The sequence below is a fragment of the Euphorbia lathyris genome, chromosome 3 (genome assembly GCF_963576675.1).
Source record: "Euphorbia lathyris chromosome 3, ddEupLath1.1, whole genome shotgun sequence".
Classification (NCBI taxonomy): domain Eukaryota; kingdom Viridiplantae; phylum Streptophyta; class Magnoliopsida; order Malpighiales; family Euphorbiaceae; genus Euphorbia; species Euphorbia lathyris.
Window position 1 is genome coordinate 86,081,706 of NC_088912.1, and position 25,010 is coordinate 86,106,715.

Below are 25,010 nucleotides of genomic sequence, written 5' to 3' on the forward strand. Positions count from 1 at the left end.
CCTTTGCCAGCTGCTGTCTTGTACGCTTTGTCGAGACTACTCAGTAGCTTCATCTTGAAGTTGTTCCCGAAGGTCTTCTAGATCCTTCCGATTGCTGAGTTGCGTTTTGAACAAAAACGGCAGCGTCTTAATATACGCGGGCCGAGTGTACTGAGTTGTTTAACTTGGGCCTTGGTTTCCGTATTGGGCTTGAGCCTTCCAATCCTTATGACTTATAACATTTATACTCAACATTGAACAAACACATTAGTAGAATAAATCAAAGCATTTAAACTTAGTGTGTTTAGGATATGTGTTATAATTTATATTTAAACAATTTTGTCAAATCAAAATTATATGGAAAGGTATTTCAACAAGTTCATGTTTTGGTGGAAAGGAATGGACAAGGATGTCAGGAATTACATTCGAAACTGTGTAGTTTGTCAAACTTGCAAGTATGAGAATGTTAGTTCTCCAGGCCTGCTACAACCCCTGCCAATCCCCAATAGCATATGGACTGATATAAGCATGGACTTTATTGAGGGCTTACCCAAGTCCAATGGTAAGGAGGTGATCTTAGTTGTGGTGGATAGGTTGAGTAAATATGCCCACTTCATGAGCTTGTCCCACCCCTATACAGCAAAGACGGTGGCTCAATTGTTCTTGAACAACATTTATAAGTTGCATGGACTCCCATCAACTATAGTCAGTGACAGAGATCCTGTGTTCCTGAGTATATTTTGGTCTGAGTTTTTCAAATTGCAGGGAGTGGAGCTGATGAAATCAACAGCCTATCATCCACAGACTGATGGCCAATCTGAGGTGGTCAATAGGTGCCTAGAAACCTATCTTAGATGCATGACACACGCTAATCCCAAGCAGTGGGAAGGGTGGTTACCTCTAGCAGAGTGGTGGTATAACACCAACTACCACACTTCAACTCAAATGACTCCTTTTGAGGTTGTATATGGTATACCTCCACCATTACACATTCCTTATTTTTCAGGCGATTCCAACATTGAATCAGTTGATCAAATGCTGAAGGATAGGGAACTAGCTCTTCAAATCATGAAACAACAGTTGCAGAAAGCTCAGTGTCGAATGAAACAACAAGCTGATGAACACAGGTCAGAGAGAACCTTTGAGATTGGAGACTGGGTGTTCGTTAAACTCCAACCTTACAAGCAACACAGCTTGGTCCCACGTAGCAATCACAAACTCTCACCATTGTACTATGGTCCATACCAAGTGACTGATAAGATTGGCCAAGTGGCCTATAAGCTCAATTTGCCAGCAACATCCGCCATACACCCTGTTTTTCATGTTTCGCAGCTAAGGAAAAAGATGGCTGATCAGCAAATTGCTCAGACTTCCCTGCCAGAATCAAATGCTACCCTGCTCTTACCTCAGATAATTTTGTCTCGAAAAATGGTGAAGAGAGGAAATCAAGCTGCTACTAAACTTCTCATTCAGTGGGAGTATGCATTTGACATCAAGCAACGATTCCCTGAGTTCAACATCAAGGCAGGGTCCTAAGGGGAGTGGAATGTTGTGTGCAGCATTGCTGCTACCAATTCTTCTGTTGTTTGAGTTTATTTGTCAAGTTTTAATATTTTACTGTTGTTGCGTTTTATGCTTTTGAACTATCGTTTTGTTATTTTGTCTGTTTCTTAAGTTAGTTAGAGGAGAGAGATGTTTGTACACGTAGTAGCTGTGTTGCGTCACTTTTGTACAACGGCTATTTAGCCTTGGGTTGGGTGTTGTCCCAAATTAAGAAATGAAATAGCAGAATCCTTCTTCTCTCTCTTGAATTCTTCTCTATTCTTCTCTCTGAAATTCTCTGGGTATCAACACTCTAGCCAACCCATGATCCGATTTGTCCAACAATTTTTCGGTTTAGCGCATTCCAATCAGCATCAAACATGATACCGTGGTTTTACTCATTCCTTTTACAAAGGTTGAAATAAATCTTTATAGTATCAGATGTCATCCACTATTAGCTTCCAAATGAAGTAATTTGAAGAGGTAAATCTTTACAGTATGAGATGTCCTCCACTATTTTCCACACTTTGTGTAAATACAATGGAATAAATTATTTATTCCATTATATAAAATAATGGTACTATCAGCTCGATACTCATTGTGACTATCCAATAATAGAGGATTTCTCTTTCACATAAGGTGATATTTGTTTCTCAAACTCTCTAGTTAGTTTGGATTTTACAAGAAAAGATTACAAATAAAAAATATACTAAAATATTTACTAATTATAATCAGTTTTGATCCGTTAATGATAATTTAATTAACTTATATTCGTTACTTATTTCTATTTTTGGTATTACTAACTTCTCTCTTCCACGAAATAAGGTGGGTTACCCAACATTATGTTGCACCTGACACAAATAGCAAAACTCGAAAGGTGTCTCTGGACTCACCTCACATTTTTTTACCATGAAGACAGAGCCAAGAAAAACTTCTACCACCTCCTATCAATCACTACCTCATTCCACACATTGTTGAGGAGCTAGACTGATTTGCAGGTCAATTCGCCATTTTTAGAGCCCGCCTAGAACCTATTATCACAATCCACAACCACAACCTCATTACTCACTTTGTTGTTTCGGATGCGTAAGAGCCAATTGGTTACCAAAAAGGGCTCGAAGATGCTCCAAACCCAATCCATCATTCATGTTAAACACTTCTACAACTTCCCAATTAAGATCATAATCTGGAGGTCGGACACTAGTTGAATGAAAGTCATCCTTCACACCAGATATAAAGAGTTAGACTTCCAAGAAGAAACTTTGGAATGGAAAGAATCTAATAAATCTTTAAAAGATTTTTTTTCACCATTTCGTTAGGGACCCGAGATATTTCCTTATGGAGGAAGCAAGCAGAATACCACATGCGTTGCTTCATTTTATGCATAAGCTATAATAGACATTTTTTTCGAGCAATATAAGTGAGACGTGTGTACATTCGACTTTTGACCTGAGTAAGAATTGTTAGATGTGATTAACCACAAAACAAAACAAACACAAAAAATATAAAGAACAATAAATTGAAAATCAAAAGAACAGAGTTAGACAAATCTAAGACATGTATTAGCAGTCTCCTTAAGACAAATTTCATCTCCATTAACGATCATCTCCCAAGATACAACAGATTACGCAAGCGAACTCTTACCATGTGTAGATTCATTATCACCAAAGTAGGAAAACAAAAGTGAGTGCAGAAATTCCAGAGAGTATTGTTTTACTCGTGTCGTAATTTGACAGTTCCATTCTCTATAAATAGAACTTGAAAGACACGCTTGTTCATGAATGAACACGCCTGTTCATGGATAGACATGAATATTCACGAACAAACACGACTCTTCATGATGGACATGACTGTTCATGAACGAACACGACTATTCATGAAATGAGATATTTGTTGGTGTTAAATTAATTATATAATTTTATTCAATTTTGTCCAACAATCCCCACATGAATAAAATTAGAAACGAGATGGTTAAGACGTGGTGGTAACTTTCTACAGTTAATATCTGTATAGGGTATATAGCTAATTTGCCTTGAACCTTCCCTTGTGAAAGTATATTTACTTTACTGACTGACTAGTACACGCAATGTCTTTGAACTATTCTGTCGTTTGTGTAAATGATGATATACCCCACACAGATACCAACATAACACGATATTGATTCTCATGGTTATGTTTGTTATGGTCATGAACATCGTCTGGTTCTGCGAGAGTTTTAGAGAACTGGCCCCCACTAGTCTTCTATGAAGCGGCCCCATTTCACTCTTACATAAGTGATTTATTTGCTCAGAATACTGACACATAATGTATCATTAAAAGCATATAGCTTAACCTTTTTTCTGTTTTTATATCAATGTTTACATCTAGGAATGGACTTGGGTTTAACCCCTACAGTGATCACACAAGGTTTATGCAATTAGGTTGTCCCTTTAAACCTAGCTCTTGGGATCTCCAGTCAATAAGGTACGGGTTTCCTTCACATAACCCCTTAAATTCTAATGGACTTTAGTCTCATTCCTTTTGATGTCATTCCAATTTGATCTTGGGTTTAACCTTTAGGTTGATGGATCCGCTGTTTTATCCTTTGATTCTAAAAAATCAATAAGAATGACACTCATTGAGATCAATTGACAAATAATGTTATCATACGAAAGCTTTTCTATCCGAATTCGTCATTCGAAAGCTTTTTATACCGTTATTCACTAATTGATATGATATCCCTTCCATCATTGCGACATTGTTAATGTTCATCTACCAGCGTCTAGCTCGGCTAGATAACATTATTGCTCAAATTTTTCATTTTGTGACATTTCACATTTTCAATATAATCAACCCCTACGCATGAGAATGTCAAAGTATGGAATTTTCGCATTTATGAAGAAAACATATTTTCTTTGATGGCCGAGTCTTAAAATTCATACCAACGAATTTTTCTAAACTTTTATTGTGGCTTACATGTTCCCACTCGTACAAGTGGGCCTAAAACCTCTGAAGCGATCTTGTTCTTCAAGCCAGATCCATCTTCAATTAACGTACATGTACCAACACTTGCCAAATGACAAGGAAGAAAATAAACCAACAATTTATTTCTTGAAATTCCAAACAAACAATGTTAGTATCGAAAAATTATAATCTATTTAAATAAATAGATACATAACAAATAATTAACAACAAAAATATAATATTAACTTGTCCATATTTTGGAAAATCAGAACTTTGATATGCTCTCATACAAACTCATAATAATTTTTTTTTTTAAAGTTACAGCAAAAAAATTGATTATACCCTAGGCATCAATAACAAGCATACCATCATGACATAAACATATTTGAATTCAAATTCAAATAACCTTCCTCTCCATAAACTTATTTAATCTAAATAGGAAGGAAGAACAAGTTTTTATACTTTTTCCATATATATAATAAAGGGGAAAGTACAAAAATAAACCTTGTGGTTTGGGTCATTTTCAAACATAAACTACGTGGTTTAAAAGTTTACAAATTGGTACCCCGAGTTCAAACCGTTAGCAAACAGGGAAAAAATTCTAACACCTCTAAAAAAATGTTGTTTTGTCAATTTTGGTCAAAAGTGAAAGGGAAAATTTGTCTATTTCCCAACCTTTCCTTCCTCTTCCTTCACCATCTTCTTCAAAAGATTATCTTCTTCACTTATCTTCTTTATCTTCAATTTTAAATCCAAAAATCGACCTCAACCTATCTCCTTCTTCTCCAACTTGTTCTCCACAATTTTCCAAGATATGTTCGCATATCTCTGGGTTTTTTTCTCAAAGAAATTGAGGGATTCCATTAGCTATCATTTACACAGACACCTGCAATTTCTTCTTCCTTTTTCTCTGTAAACTATTATACTGATGATGGATTTATAGTCGTCTCTAGTTCCTCTGTCGGACCATCAATTGTTTTGGGTTTTGATATGGATTTAGAAGGAAGTTCAGCATGTTCGAATTCTTCTTCATCTTCTGCTTCGCCGGAGTGTGGTTCTCTAGCCACAGATTGGATGGCGAGAATTGAAATGGAGGCGGCGGAAGAACTTGTTGATTTACCAAATTCTACACTTGTCAATCTGGGTATAATTTGAAGAACCCAGTCCTGCTATTTCTGATCGTTTAATCCCAATTCATACCCAAATCTTCTTCGTCAGCAATTTTCGATCGTTTAATCCCAATTCTTTCCTCCCTCGCTGAAAACGACATTGTTCTTGATTTTCATGATATTCTTCAACATCTGATCTGGAAAAAAAAGAAAAACACTGTCTGTTATGAATCGTTATCCAACCCAGAAAAAATGAAGTATGAATTACCTTCAGAGCCAATACGATCAGGCCAAAGATTCCATTATAATATAATTGTTTTTTCTCATAAGAGAAGATTTGAGAATATAATAGTGTGGGTGTTTTTTTCAAATTTCTTTTTATTGTTTTAAATTTAGTCTTTTTTTTTCTTGAGTTTTCATGCAACTACAGACATGGAGTTCTTTTGATTCAGTGACGAATCTATAGGAACATAGAGAACGTAGAGATGGGATAAAAGGTGAGGCGTAAAAATGGGATTGGGCAGAAAAAATTTTCTTAAAAAAAATAAACAAAATGACAAAAAAAAACCCTCTGACTATTTGACTAAAACTTGCCACATCATCATTTTCTAACGGTGTTAGAATTTTTTTCCCTGTTTGCTAACGGATTGAACCTCAAGGTATCAATTTGTAAACTTTTAAACCACGTAGTTTATGTTTGAAAATGACCCAAACCACAAGGTTTATTTTTGTACTTTTCCCTATAATAAATGTAATAGTAGGTTTGTCAAACACAACAATGTATATTATTCTCAATCGAAAAAGTAAAGCAAATTTATTTAGGATTACTTTACTTTTTTCATGTGTATTTTTGGAAATCACAAAACAATAATCTGTCTTAAGAATGTTAGATGTGATTAACAATAAAATAAAGCGAACACATAAAATATAAAGAACGGTAAATTGAAAATCAAAAGAACAGAGTTAGACAAATCTGATGTCTGTATTAGTAGCCTCCTTAAGATAGATTTCATCGCTGTTGACGATCATTTTTCATGATACAATAGATTATGCAAGTGAACTCTTACCGTGTGTAGATTCGTTATCACCGAAGTAGGAAAACAAGAACTACATAAACAAACAGTGAGTGCACAATGATGATATTATCAACCATTTGTCGACTGGGAACAAATGCATTATAAACATATGATCATTATGTGTCAATCAAGCTATTTTATTCCACCTCTTAGAAATAAAAAAAAGCTTAAATCAAAATACTTAATAGCACAACAATACATTTATGCAAAACTTCTACCCTGAGCACGTGCAATAGAGTCATGGATAGTAAAGTGAAATCTAATACATGAAATAAGTCAATCGGTGCATCTTTTTGTTTTAATGTATCTTCTTTGAGTTTTGGTAAATCAGTTCCAGGTAAAGTCGAATTTCCGGGCATTTCCGGGCCTAAGTAGTTTTTCCCTGAACGAAGAGTGATAGCCTTAACATGCTCTTTCGGATTTTCTTCCGTATGGCTTGGAAGACTTCCTTCTTTGCGGGATGGAATTGATTTAGCGAGTTGTCCAATTTGAATCTCCAAATTATGGATGCTAGATGATTGGTTTTTAATAAGCTGATCGAATTTATTCTCGATCCGTTTAAAACCATCGTCGTGATTACTTATTTTTCTGCCGCATCAAATTTGTCGATTTTAGAAGATAAGGTGCTAATCGTATCTCTTGATTGATTTTGATAATTAGTAGTTCGATTTTGATTAGCATTAACATTATTATTGTTATTATCTCTCCAGTTAAAGTTAGGATGATTTCTCCATCCAGGATTATATGTATTGGAATAAGGGTTATTAGTTTGGTTTTGCCCTTAGACAAAGTTTACATGTTCAATTTCACTCATACCTTCGTAATCCACATCCGTTTGGATTGGTTGACCATTAGGATCACACGGTGCCATAAACCTATCAATTTTGTGCGACAAGGCAGAAAATTGGGCTTGCAACATCGTTACTGGATCAAGATTCACTATACCTTCAACTGATGATGTTGTTGATGATGATGGTTTCGCTACTGGTACGTGTCCACGTTCCGCGGGCCACATACTGCTGTTGATTGCCATTTCCTCCAAAAGTTCTCTCGCTTGGGCAGATGTTTTCTTCATGAATAACCCTCCAGACATAACATCCAATGAACCTCTAGTTGTAGGATTTAGTCCATTATAAAATGTTTGCATTAAAAGTTCAGCAGGAAATTGGTGGTGTGGGCATAAACGTTGAAGTTCTTTAAAACGTTCCCAAGCCTCATAAAGAGTTTCATTATCATTTTGAGAAAAAGATGTTAACTCTTTAATGACTCTTGCGGTTTTTGCTAAAGGGAAAAATTTTGATAAAAATGCTTGGGCTAATTGCTCCCAAGTCTCAATTGATGCGGCTGGCATAGAAGTTAACCATTCTTTGGCTCGATCCTTCAAAGTAAAAGGAAAAAGGCGAAGATTGATCGCTTCCGCAGTCACATTTGTAATTTTAAAAGTGTCACAAATTTCTAAGAAATTTGTCAAATGGGTATTAGGATTTTCGTTAGTTAACCCGTAAAACGTTACATTATTTTGCAACATATTAAGCAACGCAGGCTTAATTTCAAATTGATTTGCATTGATTTGGGGTCTAACTATACTGTTTGTTACACCGGCCACTCCTGGCCTAGCGTAGTCCATAAGTGTGGCCATAACTTCTGGCTTGGTAATTTTAGTTTTTATTGGGGTTTGGTTTTTCTTTTTCTTTTCTTTCTTGTTCTTTTTAAGGGTTCTTTCAATTTCTGGGTCAATAGGATCTGGTGACGTGCCCGAACTTCGAGAACTGCGCATGAACTTGAAATTTCGCACGAACCGAAACTACCTACAAAACAGAATTTGAAAAATAAATATGTTAGTAATTGAAAATAATTAAAAATATAAAAGTTTGAATAAGTATGAATAAACCTAGATTCGTAATAAAACACGAAAAATTTAAAATTTTGTCAAAAATTTTGGCGTATCCCCGGCAACGGCTCCAAAAACTTGTTGAGCGATTTCCGCAAGTGCACGGTATACGCTTGTAGTAATAAAAGATATCGATCCCACAGGGAACGCTTTTTTAACAAAACTTATTTACAATCGGTTAAATTTACTTTTAGGTTTATGATATGGAAAAATCGTTTAATCGGTTTTGGTTTTGAAATAGCTAGAATGAGAATTAGATTAGAATATGAAGATGTTAGAAAATATCTGATTAAAAATGAATTTGCAAAACAGGAACGTTTTAGTACTTTAGAAAAGTAAACATGTATATTTGTTTGCATTAAGCAAAGAAACAACTTTAAACTTTGTACGAATTATAAAGATGAAATAAATGACGGAACCTCTAATTAATTGGCTTTGAACGCGACAAAACCCTTATCCGGGATAATTGCCCTTAACCAAATTAAAACTCTACCGAGATAATAATTTGCCTAAGTGTTCAACAAAGTTTCCTTGTAAAGATTTTGGATTAAATACGTTTTAATGAAAACACCAGCATCAATCCACTTCGGCTCATTTCCCGAAGTGCTGTATAAAAATCTATCGAATAGAACGGACTTTATTAGATGAAATATAAATTGATACAAGTTTATAGAGAACATGGAGCATTGAATTCTTCGACGGCGTGCAAGTGAATGGGTTGTCAATCCTTTACTTAGGTTTCGTTCGAGTTTGTCAGGCTCAGGGGCGAATCCTCTACTCAATCTTCTCGCTGAATCTTCGTAATAGAGACTGGGTCGGTCTACTACCAAAATGAAAACTAAACTGGAACAATGTCTAAACGCTACTAAATTTGTTATTAATTTGTAAACAATGTGTGTACATCATATTTCTTTTGAACAGAATCGAAATCTAACTTCTGAATCACTTGATTCGGAATTTCTACATAAATTCTACACTAATTTCTTTCTTCTACACATATCACATTATCATAATTTCATTATATCATTATTTTTCTTCAACTCTCCATCAACTATTTATTTATAGATGTTGAAGAGTCTTGATTGAAGTGTCGTGTCCGTTGTGAAGGATCGTGTCCGTTGTGAAGGAATGTCTTTATCCACCCGAACGATCGCGTTCCGTCGAAAACGAAAGTGTGTAACATGCTTCTACAATCTCCTGCTCGTACCGAGAATTATCAAATTCACTACCGAGAATGGGGGAGCATCAATTGTACTTCGGACAAAGGGTAAAATGGCTGAAGGACGCGTGTCGCGACCGTGAAAAGGGGAAACCACGGTCGCAGCACGGAGCATTTTTCATTTTTTCGCTCTCGTTCGTGTCCTCGACTTGGCGTTATTAATTTTCATCGTCTTCGACTCCTTTTGTAGGGCTTTTCTTCTATTTTCGAGCTCTTTTTACTCCTATTTGGATTTTACCAAATATTTATGTACCTTGCATGAAAGAAACATATTCGAAAGTAAAAGCTTTCTAAATAGGTATAAATAACATAAATTCGTAGCAATATTGATGTAATTATTGATGATATTATAGGTATATTTTGGGCTTAACAGCCATATACTCTGCTTCTGTAGTAGACAAAGTCACTGTAGGCTGCAAAGTAGCTTTCCAACTGACAACTGAACCGCCAAGAGTGAAAACATAACCAGTCATAGATCTTCTAGTGTCAACATCTCCAGCATAATCAGAGTCTGAAAAACCTGTCACCAAACACTCTGTATCACCTCCATAAATGAGACCAACGTCAGATGCACCTTTTAGGTACCGAAAGATCCTCTTCACAGCTTGCCAATGCTCCTTGCCAGGTTCACCCATAAACCTGCTAACAACACTAACAGACTGTGCAAGATCAGGTCTAGTGTAGACCATTGCATACATCAAGCTTCCTACTGCACTAACATAGGGAACTCGAGACATATACTCCTTCTCTTCAGCAGACTTAGGTGCAAAAGCAATAGACAGATGTGCACTTGCAGCACTAGTAGTATTTATGGGCTTTGCGGTAGACATGCCAAATCTTGACAAGATCTTTTGAATATAGCCCTTTTGTGACAGAAAAAGTTTCCTTTTGCTTCTATCCCTGTAAATCTCTATTCCCAGAATTTTCCGAGCTGCACCTAAATCCTTCATCTCGAACTCTGCGCTGAGAAGACCCTTCAACTTCTGAATGTTGTGCTTTGATACCAGTTTGTTGTGCTTCTTCCTTGCAGCTATCAACATGTCATCTACATATAACACTAGATAGATAAAAGACTCATATTCTAGTTTATTGTAATAGACACAACAATCATATGGGCTCCTGGTGTAGCCCAGCTGCATCATGTAGCTATCAAACCTCTTATACCACTGCTTGGGAGGTTGCTTAAGTCCATACAAGGACTTCTTTAACTTGCAAACATAATTCTCCTTCCCAGGAATCTGGAAACCATCTGGTTGGGTCATGTAGATCTCTTTCTCCAAATCTCCATGCAGAAAGGTTGTCTTTACATCAAGTTGCTCAAGCTCCAAATCCTGATGTGTAACTATAGCTAGCAACACTCTAATGGAGGTGTGTCTGACTACTGGTGAGAATATCTCATTATAATCCACTCCCTCTCTTTGATTGAAACCTCTAGCAACAACTCTAGCCTTATACTTGACTCCCTCTGTAGGTGATATCCCTTCCTTTATCTTGAGAACCCACTTGCAAGTAATAATCTTTCTCCCTGGAGGTGGTATGACTAAATCCCATGTTTGATTCTTATGAAGGGACTCCATCTCATCTCCCATAGCAGCAGGCCATTTCTCAGAATCGGTGCCTGAAACAGCTTCCTGGTAAGTTGATGGTTCACGAGTGTCCACCTCTTCAGCAACCTATAGTGCATAGCCCACCATGTCCTCATACCTCTTAGGTGGCCTAACTCCAACCCTCCTTGGCCGATCTTGAGCTAAGCTACGATGTGTAGCTTCAGATGGTTGAGAAACTGATGGTGTAGACTCTGGTAGCTCTACTTCTGCTTCTAACTCTTGTTCCTTCAAGCCACTCTCACTCTGTATGACTTGAAACTCCACCTGTTTATCAATGGTATCAGTTTCTGTTGCAGTTGTAGGCTTCACAATGGGTCTAAGCACAGATTTTTCGTCAAAGACTACATTTCTGCTCAAAATGACCCTTTTCTCTGATGGAGACCAGATCCTGAAGCCTTTAACTCCATCTCCATAGCCTACGAACACTCCTTTCTTGGCTCTTGGTTCTATCTTACCCTCATTAACATGATAGTAAACTGTGCACCTAAAAGCTTTCAAATTTGAGTAATCAGCAACCTTTCCTGACCATATTTCTGTAGGCGTCTTGAGTTGTATGCCGGTGTGTGGTCCGCGGTTAATCAGATAACATGTTGTGTTCACCGCTTCAGCCCATAATCTTCTTTCTAACCCAGCGTTAGAGAGAATGCACCTCACCCTCTCCAGTAATGTCTGGTTTATTCATTCAGCTACACCATTCTGTTACGGTGTATTCCTGACTGTGTGATGCCGAGCAACCCCTTCATCCTTACAGAACTGATCAAACTCAAACGAACAGAATTCCAGACCATTATCAGTTCGCAGCCTCTTTATCTTCTTTCCTGTTTGGTTTTCCACCAATGCTTTCCACTGATTGAAATTCTTGAAAGCTTCACTTTTATGCTTCATCATGATGACCCAAGTCATCCTTGAATAATCATCAATCAGAGACATAAAATATCTGTGACCTCCCAAAGACTCAACTCGAGATGGACCCCAACAATCAGAGTGGATGTAATCAAGTGTGTCTTTTGTTATGTGAATAGCTTTGGGAAACTTGCTGCGATGTAGTTTCCCAAAGACACAGTGTTCACAAAACTCTAGACTTTTGACCTTATGGCCATCATGAAGATCATCCTTTGATAGAATATGCATCCCTCTTTCGCCCATATGACCAAGTCTCATATGCCATATCTTTGTCATATCCTCCTGGTTAATCTCTGACGATGCAGCATTAGCTGAACCTGTAACAGTGGAACCTTGTAGAAAATACAAAGTACCATGCTTCACACCTTTCAGAATCACATCATAACCTTTATAGACATGTAGAACTCCATCTTTTCCTGACCAGCTGAGACCCCTGCTGTCTAACAGACTCAGAGATATCAGATTCTTCGTCATCAATGGAACATGCCTGACTTCGTTCAACGTGCAGAACTTACCATCATGTGTCCTCAACTTGATCGAGCCTATTCCAACTGCTTTGCAGACATGACTATTAGCCATTGAAATGCTACCTCCATCTACTTGCTTATAAGTTGAAAACCACTCTCTCCTTGGACAGATATGGTAAGATGCTCCAGAATCAAGAACCCACACATCAGAGTGATGGGTGTGTCCGTCAGCAACTAGAGCAATATCATTTTCAGAGTTGCTGTCGCCATCTGCTACATCAGCATAACCTGGTTGATTTTCTGATTTCTTCTTCTTCTTTGGACAATCATTTTTCCAATGTCCTTTCTCCTTACAGTAATTACAGGTGTCGTCTGGCTTGGGACCCTTTGAGAACGGTTTCTTAGACTTCTTCTTTCCACCGTTTCCCTTTCCCTTACTGCCGCTGGCAAACAGTCCAGAGGCCTGGTTATCTACACCTGTATTGCTCGCCTTATAGCGCAACTCCCTGCTATGAAGAGATGACCTAACTTCTTCCAAAGTCACAGAATCTTTACCAACAATAAATGATTGAACAAAATTCTCATATGAAAGCGATAAAGACACCAACAGAATCAAAGCAGCATCTTCATCTTCAATTTTCACATCAATATTACGTAATTATAATAATAATGTGTTCAATTGATCTAAATGATCCCTGAGTTGCGTACCTTCCTGCATTCGCAGGCCAAACAGACGTTGTTTTAGAAGAAGTTTGTTCGTTAGAGATTTCGTCATGTATAAGCTCTCTAACTTCATCCACAGACCGGCAGCAGTCTCTTCATCTAAGACCTCAGTGATGAAGTCATCTGCGAGGCACAACATAATTGTTGAATGTGCCTTTTCTTCCAGAATCGTCATCTCAGCAGTGACTTCTCCCGTTGCCTTCTTCAACGGCGCCCACATACCTTGTTGTTTTAACAAAGCCCGCATCTTGATCTGCCATAGACTGAAACTATTTCTCCCAGTAAACTTTTCGATTTTCATATTCATCGCAGACATCTTTCTCTCCAGAAGACAAAACCCCGATCGGAAACCGAAAGCTCTGATACCAGTTTGTTGTGCGGAATTAATGAAAGATAAATAAACAAGCAATCGAAAAACACAGATTTACGTGGTTCACCAACGTTGTGTTGGCTAGTCCACGGGCAGAATGAGAATAGTATTATTAGGAGGCGAAAATCAGATTACAATGATTAGGTTACATAATGGGGTATTTATAATACCCAATCTAACCTAATCCCACTAGGAACCCATGATCCTAATCCCACTAGGAACCCATGATCTCAATCCCAATCCAACTAGGAACCCATGATCCCAATCCAACTAGGAACCCATGATCCTAATCCAACTAGGAATCCGAAACCCAAATCCTACTCCGAATAGGAAACGGGATATACTGATTCAAGGCATTACAACACCATGGTTGAAATTTAATTATTCAATAAATGAATAATTAATTTCTAGAATATAAAAATTAATTTCTTTTTTTAATTAATTGTTGAGATTAAGTTGAAACTCAATTTTGAAATAAAAAAAATTATTCAATCTGTATTAACTTAAATTTGTGGTTGGTAAACCATAATTTATTTTTACAACTTTTGTTTGTTCGTTTTTAAATTTTAAGTTATTATTCTACCATATATTGAAATTTGTTCAATAAAAACATAAAGACATTGGTAATTGACGTAACATTGCGTTGGGAACTCTTGTGCCACATGGTGAAACACACTCTAGCCAACCCATGATCCGATTTGTCCAACAATTTTTCGGTTTAGCACATTCCAATCAGCATCAAACGTGATACCTTTTACAAAGGTTGTAAATACAATGGAATAAATTATTTATTCCATTATATAAAATAATGGTACTATCAACTCAATACTCACAATAAGTATCGTGACTACCAATAATAAAGGATTTCTCTTTCACATAAGGTGATATTTGTTTCTCAAACTCTCTAGTTAGTTTGGATTTTACAAGAAAAGATTACAAATAAAAAATATACTAAAATATTTACTAATTATAATCAGTTTTGATACGTTAATGATAATTTAATTAACTTATATTCGTTACTTATTTCTATTTTTGGTATTACTAATTTCTCTCTTCCACCAAATAAGGTGGGTTGCCTAGCATTATGTTGCACCTGACACAAATAGCAAAACTCAAAAGTGTCTCTAGACTCACTTCACATTTTTTTACCATGAAGACAGAGCCAAGAAAAACTTCTACCACCTCCTATCAATCACTACCTCATTCCACACATTGTTGAGGAGCTAGACTGATTTGTAGGTCAATTCGCCATTTTTAGAGCCCGCCTAGAACCTACTATCACAATCCACAACCACAACCTCATTACTCACTTTGTTGTTTCGGATGCGTAAGAGCCAATTGGTTACCAAAAAGGGCTCGAAGATGCTCCAAACCCAATCCATCATTCATGTTAAACACTTCTACAACTTCCCAATTAAGATCATAATCTGGAGGTCGGACACTAGTTGAATGAAAGTCATCCTTCACACTAGATATAAAGAGTTAGACTTCCAAGAAGAAACTTTGGAATGGAAAGAATCTAATAAATCTTTAAAAGATTTTTTTTCACCATTTCGTTAGGGACCCGAGATATTTCCTTATGGAGGAAGCAAGCAGAATACCACATGCGTTGCTTCATTTTATGCATAAGCTATAGTAGACATTTTTTTTGAGCAATATAAGTGAGACGTGTGTACATTCGACTTTTGACCTGAGTAAGAATTGTTAGATGTGATTAACCACAAAACAAAACAAACACAAAAAATATAAAGAACAGTAAATTGAAAATCAAAAGAACAGAGTTAGACAAATCTAAGACATGTATTAGCAGTCTCCTTAAGACAAATTTCATCTCCATTAACGATCATCTCCCAGGATACAACAGATTACGCAAGCGAACTCTTACCATGTGTAGATTCATTTATCACCAAAGTAGGAAAACAAAAGTGAGTGCAGAAATTCCAAAGAGTATTGTTTTACTCGTGTCTAAATTTGATAGTTCCATTCTCTATAAATAGAACTCGAAAGACACGCTTGTTCATGAATGAACACGTCTGTTCATGGATAGATATGAATATTTACGAACAAACACGACTCTTCATGATGGACATGACTGTTAATGAATGAACACGACTATTCATGAAAAGAGATATTTCTTGGTGTTAAATTATTAATTATATAATTTTATTCAATTTTGTCCAACAATCCCCACATGAATAAAATTAGGAACGAGATGGTTAAGACGTGGTGATAACTTTCTACAGTTAATATCTGTATAGGGTATATAGCTAATTTGCCTTGAACATTCCCTTGTGAAAGTATATTTACTTTACTGACTGACTAGTACATGCAATGTCTTTGAACTATTCTGTCATTTGTGTAAATGATGATATACCCCACACAGATACCAACATAAAACGATATTGGTTCTCATGGTTATATTTGTTATGGTTATGAACATCGTCTGGTTCTGCGAGAGTTTTAGAGAACTGGGCCCCACTAGTCTTCTATGAAGAGGCCCCATTTCACTCTTACATAAGTGATTTATTTGCTTAGAATACTGACACATAATGTATCATTAAAAGCATATAGCTTAACCTTTTTCCGTTTTTATATCAATGTTTACATCTAGGAATGGACTTGGGTTGAACCCCTACAGTGATCACACAAGGTTTATGTAATTAGGTTGTCCCTTTAAACCTAGCTCTTGGAATCTCCAGTCAACAAGGTAGGGGTTTCCTTCACATAACCCCTTAAATTCTAATGGGCTTTAGTCTCATTCCTTTTTATGTCATTCCAATTTGATCTCGGGTTTAACCTTTAGGTTGACGGATCCGCTGTCTTATCCTTTGATTCTAAAAAATCAATAAGAATGACACTCATTTAGATCAATTGACAAATAATGTTATCATATGAAAGCTTTTCTACCCGAATTCGTCATTCGAAAGCTTTTTATACCGTTATTCACTAATTGATATGATATCCCTTCCATCATTGCGACATTCTTAATGTTCATCTACCAGCGTCTAGCTCGGCTAGATAACATTATTGCTCAGATTTTTCTATTTGTGACATTTCACATTTTCAATATAATCAACCCCTACGCGTGAGAATGTCAAAGTATGGAATTTTCGCATTTATGAAGAAAACATATTTTCTTTGATGGCCGAGTCTTAAAATTCATACCAATGAATTTTTCTAAACTTTCATTGTGGCTTACATGTTCCCACTTGTACAAGTGGGCCTAAAACCTCTGAAGTGATCTTGTTCTTCAAGCCAGATCCATCTTCAATTAACGTACATGTACCAACACTTGCCAAATGACAATGAAGAAAATAAACCAACAATTTATTTCTTGAAATTCCAAACAAACAATGTTAGTATCGAAAAATTATAATCTATTTAAATAAATAGATACATAACAAATAATTAACAACAAAAATATAATATTAAGTTGTCCATATTTTGGAAAATCAGAACTTTGATATGCTCTCATACAAACTCATAATAATTTTTAAAAAAACGTTATAGCAAAAAAATTTATTATACCCTAGGCATCAATAACAAGCATATCATCATGACATAAACATATTTGAATTCAAATTCAAATAACCTTCTTCTCCATAAACTTATTTAATCTAAATAGGAAGAACAAGTTTTTATACTTTTTCCATATATATAATAAATGTAACAGTAGGTTTGTCAAACACAACAATGTATATTATTCTCAATCGAAAAAGTAAAGCAAATTTATTTAGGATTACTTTACTTTTTTTCATGTGTATTTTTAGAAATCACAAAATAATAACCTGTCTTAAGAATGTTAGATGTGATTAACAACAAAATAAAACGAACACATAAAATATAAAGAACAGTAAATTGAAAATCAAAAGAACAGAGTTAGACAAATCTGATGCCTGTATTAGTAGTCTCCTTAAGATAGATTTCATCGCTGTTGACGATCATTTTCCATGATACAATAGATTATGCAAGCGAACAGTGAGTGCACAATGCTGATATTATCAACCATTTGTCGACTGGGAACAAATGCATTATAAACATATGATCATTATGCGTCAACCAAGCTATTTTATTCCACCTCTTAGAAATAAAAAAAAGCTTAAATCAAAATACTTAATAGCACGACAATACATTTATGCAAAACTTCTATCCCGAGCACATGCAATGGAGTCATGGATAGTAAAGTGAAATCTAATACATGAAATAATTTGACATATGAATAACATCGTTGTGGTAAAGGTCGTAATGCCAAATGAACAATTATCGCAAATCATAGAAGGGGAGGTCATAAGTGTCTATACCATAAAATCCATTTTCATCGGAATGAAAAAGACATATATATCCTAATTGGGACTTATTAGCCTAAGAAGGAGTTGCCCAAACTATTAGTAACCGTTTTCGTAATTACCTTATAAACGAAATTATAGAGACTAATTGGTCTCAACTAATAAGGTTCTTAACTTTAGGGATGAGAACCAAAAGATTTTTGTTCATCTCGGTAATGCTTCAGGTAAACAAAAAAGCAAGAATACCATCAATGTCTTGACTGTAGCTCTAGTACCAAACATAACCTCTATAATGTCTCGGATTAGACTCTAGTTAGCAGTAACAAAATTGAAAATTTTAGATGAGACTCCCAAACGATCATGTACCTGAAGGGTTTATTCATCTTCATACTAGGGCAACTCTCCACCCTAAATAGAATTGGACAATGATTCGAATGCCTAAAAGGGAAGTTCAAAATAGTAGCTTTAGGGAACGAAAACTGGGAAACATCATTATTGTATACTTTCTCAAGCCTTACTAAAACATGGCTTCTTCTCCACTTAAAATGATGGTCGGTAGACCTAAGATCAATGACCCCACAACCATCCATTTCCCTCTTATCAAATAAACAACGATTAATATAATAGTTGCCACCTCCTTTTTTTTATTTGAAATCAACGCAATGTTGTTATTACCATTTTAGATAGGATTTTATAGTATAGTTTTTTCCTATTTTAGAGTCATTTCATATGTTTCCCCCCTGATTATAGGCAATTTCTATCTTATTCCTATCTTAATTAGAGTCTTTATTTCAGATAGTTTCAGACCTTAAATGAAGGGAATTGGCAATTTCTGCAACAGTTGCTCGACAAGCTGGATAAGGGTACTCGACGAGAAGAACATAGTTAATCGACGAGAAGTCACAGTTCCAAGTCAATGAAAAGCTACCAAATGAAAGTAGCAGAATGCGAAATCTTATAGTAGCTCGGCGAGCTGATCACAACTGCTCGACGAGATGCGGTAGAAATCAAAATTATAAACATAGTGCAACTCTACCTAGAAACATTTGGTTTACCCTACTTTTCCAACTCTAATTCGACAAGAAGAAGGATAGAAGACTCACTAATACATTAGGGGACGTTCTAGGGTTCCCAGGGGGTATTTTTTATCCCTATAAATAGGAACTTCTACTTTGTACTTTAGCATCTAAGTTTAGTCATTGTTATATTTTTACGTACTCTCATATTACTTTAGTTGTTAGTTCATTTTTATTCAGTTTAGTCTATATGTTTTGTTCCATTATTAGTTTAGTTAAGTAAGCTTTGAAATTATTTGTGAATTCCCCTTTTGTTCGCAACTAAAGTTTATCTAATTCAAGTTTCTCTTCATTTACACTCTCTTCCATCCTAACTTTGAATTAATAATATAAACTTGTTAAGCATGACAGTCCATCTCATCATACCCATGTGTCTTAGCTAGACATGAGTTGACCACTATAGGCTAGGATGGCGGTGAACTGTGCTTAATGAGTATGTATCGTTAAATATGTGTTTATCTTGTGTTGTAGGAAGTTTAAATTAGAGAATTAACTAAAACAATTGTTTACCTTTATCTAAGAAACCTTATCAAGTAATTAGGTAGAGAAGTTGAATTGTGAAACCAAACTAAGTAAACATTTCAACTTAGCATATATAGTTAGAGGGTGTTTGTTTCAGCTTTTCGGATGAGCGTTTAGCGTTTCACTCCAAACCGCGGGAAATATAGCGTTTGGTTAGGTTTATATAACCGCAACGTTTAGTATTTTCTCTGGAAACTGCAGCGTTTTGGAGCATTTCACGAAAAACTCCTATTTGGAGCTTTTTATAAACAGTTGTTTGCAGTTAGTTGTTATTGACAGAAGTATCCTTCTTATTTCCACAAAATATGTTTATTCCTTAACATTATTTATATTTCTACAACATAATTACCGGAAAACAAGATTTTGTTGCGTTCAATTATTTTTTTATTTTTTATATAGATTATTTTTATTAATTTGTGTAACATATCTTTTATTTTATAATAGGATAAGGTACAAAAACACCCCAATATTGTCTTTTGTACAAGTTGGACAAAAAAATTTCGATATTTCATCGAATTTATAAATATTAATTTTCAATTTTATTATTAAATCACAAAAAAATATGAAATATCTTTTTTAGAACTACTGGTATGTGCAATTGGTGTATAATAAAAAATAAAATATCTATGTTTTCTAATAATATCTGAAATCGACCTAACTTGCCAATGTTAGAGATAAAATTGCTCTTAACTGCCAGTATTATGGGTAAAATCGCACCATTTTAGACATTAAGAGTAAAATTATTTCTAGTTGTAAACGTTATGTGTATTTTTTCACATTTTTCCTTTTATAATTTCATCGTTGATTAATTTAAAACATGTCCATTTTAGACATTTTAAATCCGAACAACAACATTTCAATATAATTTTACCAAACAGTAGTAATTAAACAGCTATAATAATAAACAGCTAACAGCAACAGCTAACAGCTTACTGCAACTGCAAACAGCTAACAGCAACGCAATTAGCTAACAGCTGAACCAAACAGGCTCTTAGTCATATTCCCTAACCGGATAGTGTAGCTTTGTGGTCTAGGCTACGACTTAGCCTTAGTTTTCACAGTGTCAAATACAATTAGGGATTTTTCCTAACCATACATCAGTCTAAGGGTATTTGAGGTAGATTTAGTAGTTCTTGGTCAGAGTTTCTATTTTGTAATAGAAAACCACCACCTCGAGTTAACTTTGTTACACACAACATACACTTATGATCCATAGGAGTTAGTACGAGTATCCTAAATCCCAGACTTCCATTCATACATTTAAACAAATCAATTGTTCAATGTTTTACTATTTTAATTGCTTTATTAGTATAAAAACACACAAATCACTTAAATGATACCTTAGATAATATAGAATTCAAGTACGAATAGGGCATTAAGTACTAGTCTATATGGGTTCAATAGTGTTCTAAGTAATTTTGTTACTTGATACAATATGGTTTACTTGCTCTTAAGTAGTTTTACGCTTTTAGCCCATCAGTCATTAAAGTCCCCCATCAAGAACCGAGGGCCACTAATAGAGTTCCTAAAATCATCCAAATTGTCCCAAAGACTCCACCTATTCCAAATGTGAGTGTATGATAAGTCTAAAAATACGAGTAATCAAATTAACTAAAAATAATTAACAACGATATTGAATTGGATAACATATAAAATTGAAATATAATGAAATTGAAAATATTCGGTTCGATTTTAAACAAAAAAAACAAATTTAATTAAAAAAAAAAAATAAATAAAAGTCACTATATTTTCTCAATTAATTTACCTTAATAAAAAAAGGATAAGGTACCTAACGTTTTTTGGAAAGTATCAATTTAGGCTAAACGTACAAAATAGCATTAGTGTAGGCTTAACGTTTAAAAAAGAGTACCAATTTAGGCCTCGATAGTGAAATATGACACCTCATTTATATTTTTTTTATAAAGACACCTCATTTATATTACTCCGTTAAATTCTGATTTCTCTCTCCACATACAATTGACAGAACTTAACGTTGTAATATGAATGACGTGCCAAGTTCCGGTATCGAGACCTAAATTGGTACTCTTTTTTAAACATTAAGCCTATATTGATGCTATTTTATACATATAGCCTAAATTGATACTTCCCCAAAAATATTAGCCCTATTTTGGTACTTTATCCCATAAAAAAAACTGAAAATATTTTCATAACATATCTATTTTGAATTATTATCTCAACAAAAAGTATATAAAAATAAACTTCTAAAATCAAATATGTGTACTTAAATAGATAATATATATTATATTTTTTCGAAATCGAAATACAATTAAAATAATAACCAATTCTAAATTGATTTTTTTTTTAAAACTGAACTGAAAAATTGAATTTAATCGGTTCAGTTCAATTATTGGGTTATGATTGAATAGTCCATTCCCTAAATGGGATGGGGTTTCGTTGTTCTCACTGTAAATCTACTGATGGAAAAGCGTTGAAAAATTTCCAATATAAAAATAGGGCAAAGTAAGAAAAAAAAAATTCATGTAGTTTATTCGATTTGCAAACGCATATATATGATTTAAAAGTTTTGCAAACTCAGATCTATAGCTTGTGAAGTTTGCAGTGTGAGTCTATCTAGCAATAAAAAAAATATTTGTGATTTAGTTAATTTACAAATTCATACTTTACACAGGATAATTTGTAAAGTCAGTTTTTATAATCGTTGCAAGCTCACTTTGGGGTAAATAGCGGCAAAAACAAATTTGGAAAAACATGTACTAATCATAAATTTGAATTTACAAACCACAACTATGGGTTTGTAAATCGATGAAACATAAATATATATTTTTTACTTCACCCTAAAAAATAATGCTACTAGACTAAAAGCTAATACAAGGTAAAGATGATAATATTAAGATCATGTTCTTTATTATTTAATTTCAGTAACAATTAGTTCAGTTCAATTCAGTAGCAATTAGTTCAGTTCAGCATTCAGTTTCAATATTCAGTTTCAGCATTCAGTAATTTATCATTATTTATTATCATTATATATATACACAATTTATTATTATTATTATTTATTATAATTATTTATAAATAATTTATTATATATTAATTTATCTATTTTTATTATAATTATAATTATAATTATTTATACAATTTATACTTTATCATTATATATAATTATATATATGTAAAAATTATCATTATCTATTATAATTATAATAATTTGGTACAACGTTTTTTTTTTTTTACAAATTTTGCGAGAAGTAAATAAATATTATATTAATATGTTTATGTTACAATGCTCTAAAAAATTAATTGTCCCAACTACATTTTAATTGTTTTTAATCATCTTCATTAATTTCATCATCATCGTCAAGTTCATTCTCCACTCCCACTTCATTCTCCGCTAGACGTGATTGCCAAATCTGTTGCACTATACCATTCCGCACTGCTAATATGACATCTTTCCGATCTACATTAAACATATCTGAATCTACCATTCCATTAACATTTGGACCATGTTGTATAACTGGTATCCCAAGCATAGACAATCTTATGAAATTATGAAGCGTGAAAGTAGAAACAATAATCGACATTTGATACTTTTTTTTTAACATTTGAGGCATATTGTGGAGCACTTTCCACCTTTTTTTAATTGTCCAAACATCATTTCTACTTTCATTCTTAATGATGAATGTAGATGGTTGTAATGTTCTTCCATTCCTCTAGGTTATCCACACATAAACTCTGGCATATGACATCTAACTCTGAAGTCTCTAACTGGGGACAAATATCCAAGCGTATTTGGATACCCCGAGTCCTCTATATAATATTTTTTTACAAATTATGAGAAGAAAAAAAATTAGAATCAATGTTAAGTTGTTATGGAAATAAAAAAATTATAAATATAACTTTATCTTCCGGTGGATGTGGAAAATAATATCTTGAATCAGTTAAAGAATCTTTCCACACTGTAACATCATGCACACTTCCTTCCCATCCGACATTAATGAATGTGAAAATTCTATCAAATGAACAACAAGCCAATACATTCCAACTTTTGTTTCCATGGTGATCTCGAAATGGCACACCTTCCTCATCACTAATAATTGCTTTTATATGAGTTCCATCTAGAGCCCCAACAACATCCTAATGTAGAACAAGACAAATATAATGTAAAATTTACCTTAAAATATTAAACAATACAAATATAATGTAGAACATTACCTTAAAATAAGGCCAATAGCGTGTGCCTTCTGCTACTTCCAGAGGAATCTCTAACAAATCACTTTGCAGTCTGATGATATCGAACGATAATATGACCAAACCAAAGCATCCAACACCTTCCTAAAATACTTGCTTATTGTAGATATAGAATGCCTAAATAATATACCAAATATAAAAAAAAATATTAACCAAAATCTATAATATACAAAATATTTAGCATAATATACAAAATATATCAAATATACCATAATATACCAAAATATACCAAATATGCCATAATATATCAAAATATATCAAAAATACCAAATATACCAAAAAATATCATAATATACCAAATATACAAAATATTTACCTCAATATACCAAAATATATAATATTTACCTAAATATATAAAATACAAAATATTTAGCATAATTACAAAATATACCAAATATAATTTTTTTTACCAAAATATATAAAAAATATAGCGAAATATATAATATTTACCAAAATATATAATATACAAAATATACGAAAATATATAAAAAATATTTACCAAAATGTATAAAAAATATGGCAAAATATATAATATTTACCAAAATATACAATATAAAAAATATTTGGCATAATATACAAAATATACCACACAATACCAAATATATACGAAATAATTACCTTAGTCGCCGGAGAAAGAGAGACCGCGGTCACTAGAGGTGACGGCAGTAGCAGGGGAAGGAGATGGGTGGTGCATGTGTGGGAGATGAAGGCCATGTTCACAAAAGGAGATGAGTTATAAATGGGTAGGGTTGCATACTGAATAATAAATTCAACCACCTATATCCGTTTGAATAATAAATTCACCCAACTATTCAAAATTTGTAATAAATTCACTCAATTCACCCACATAATAAATTAAAATATGGATGCATACTTCCTAATAATTTTTCAAATTATGGTTTGTTTTTGGGTTCCAAATTATGGTTAATATATATAAAAAAAGGGGTTAAGGTACAAAAATACCCCTAACGTTTCGGGTCAGGAGCAATTTTACCCCTAACGTCTAAAATGGTGCAATTTTACCCCAACGTTGGAAGACAATAGCAATTTTACCCCTAACGTTGATAAAT

General features: G+C 34.2%; 1 long non-coding RNA gene and 1 other non-coding gene across 2 annotated transcripts; one reads left to right on the plus strand and one right to left on the minus strand.

The window, feature by feature from the left end:
* The first annotated feature begins 7,812 nt into the window (after positions 1 to 7,812).
* Positions 7,813 to 7,919, plus strand: LOC136225063 (small nucleolar RNA R71). The gene has a single exon (XR_010686801.1). It is a non-coding gene; the product is annotated as a small nucleolar RNA R71 (small nucleolar RNA).
* A 14,989-nt stretch (positions 7,920 to 22,908) lies between these two features.
* On the minus strand, positions 22,909 to 24,712 carry LOC136224105 (uncharacterized). Its single transcript, XR_010686284.1, has 3 exons — positions 24,559 to 24,712; positions 23,905 to 24,057; positions 22,909 to 23,826 (listed from the first exon to the last, which is right to left on the minus strand). It is a non-coding gene; the product is annotated as an uncharacterized lncRNA (long non-coding RNA).
* Between the last annotated feature and the right edge of the window lie 298 nt (positions 24,713 to 25,010).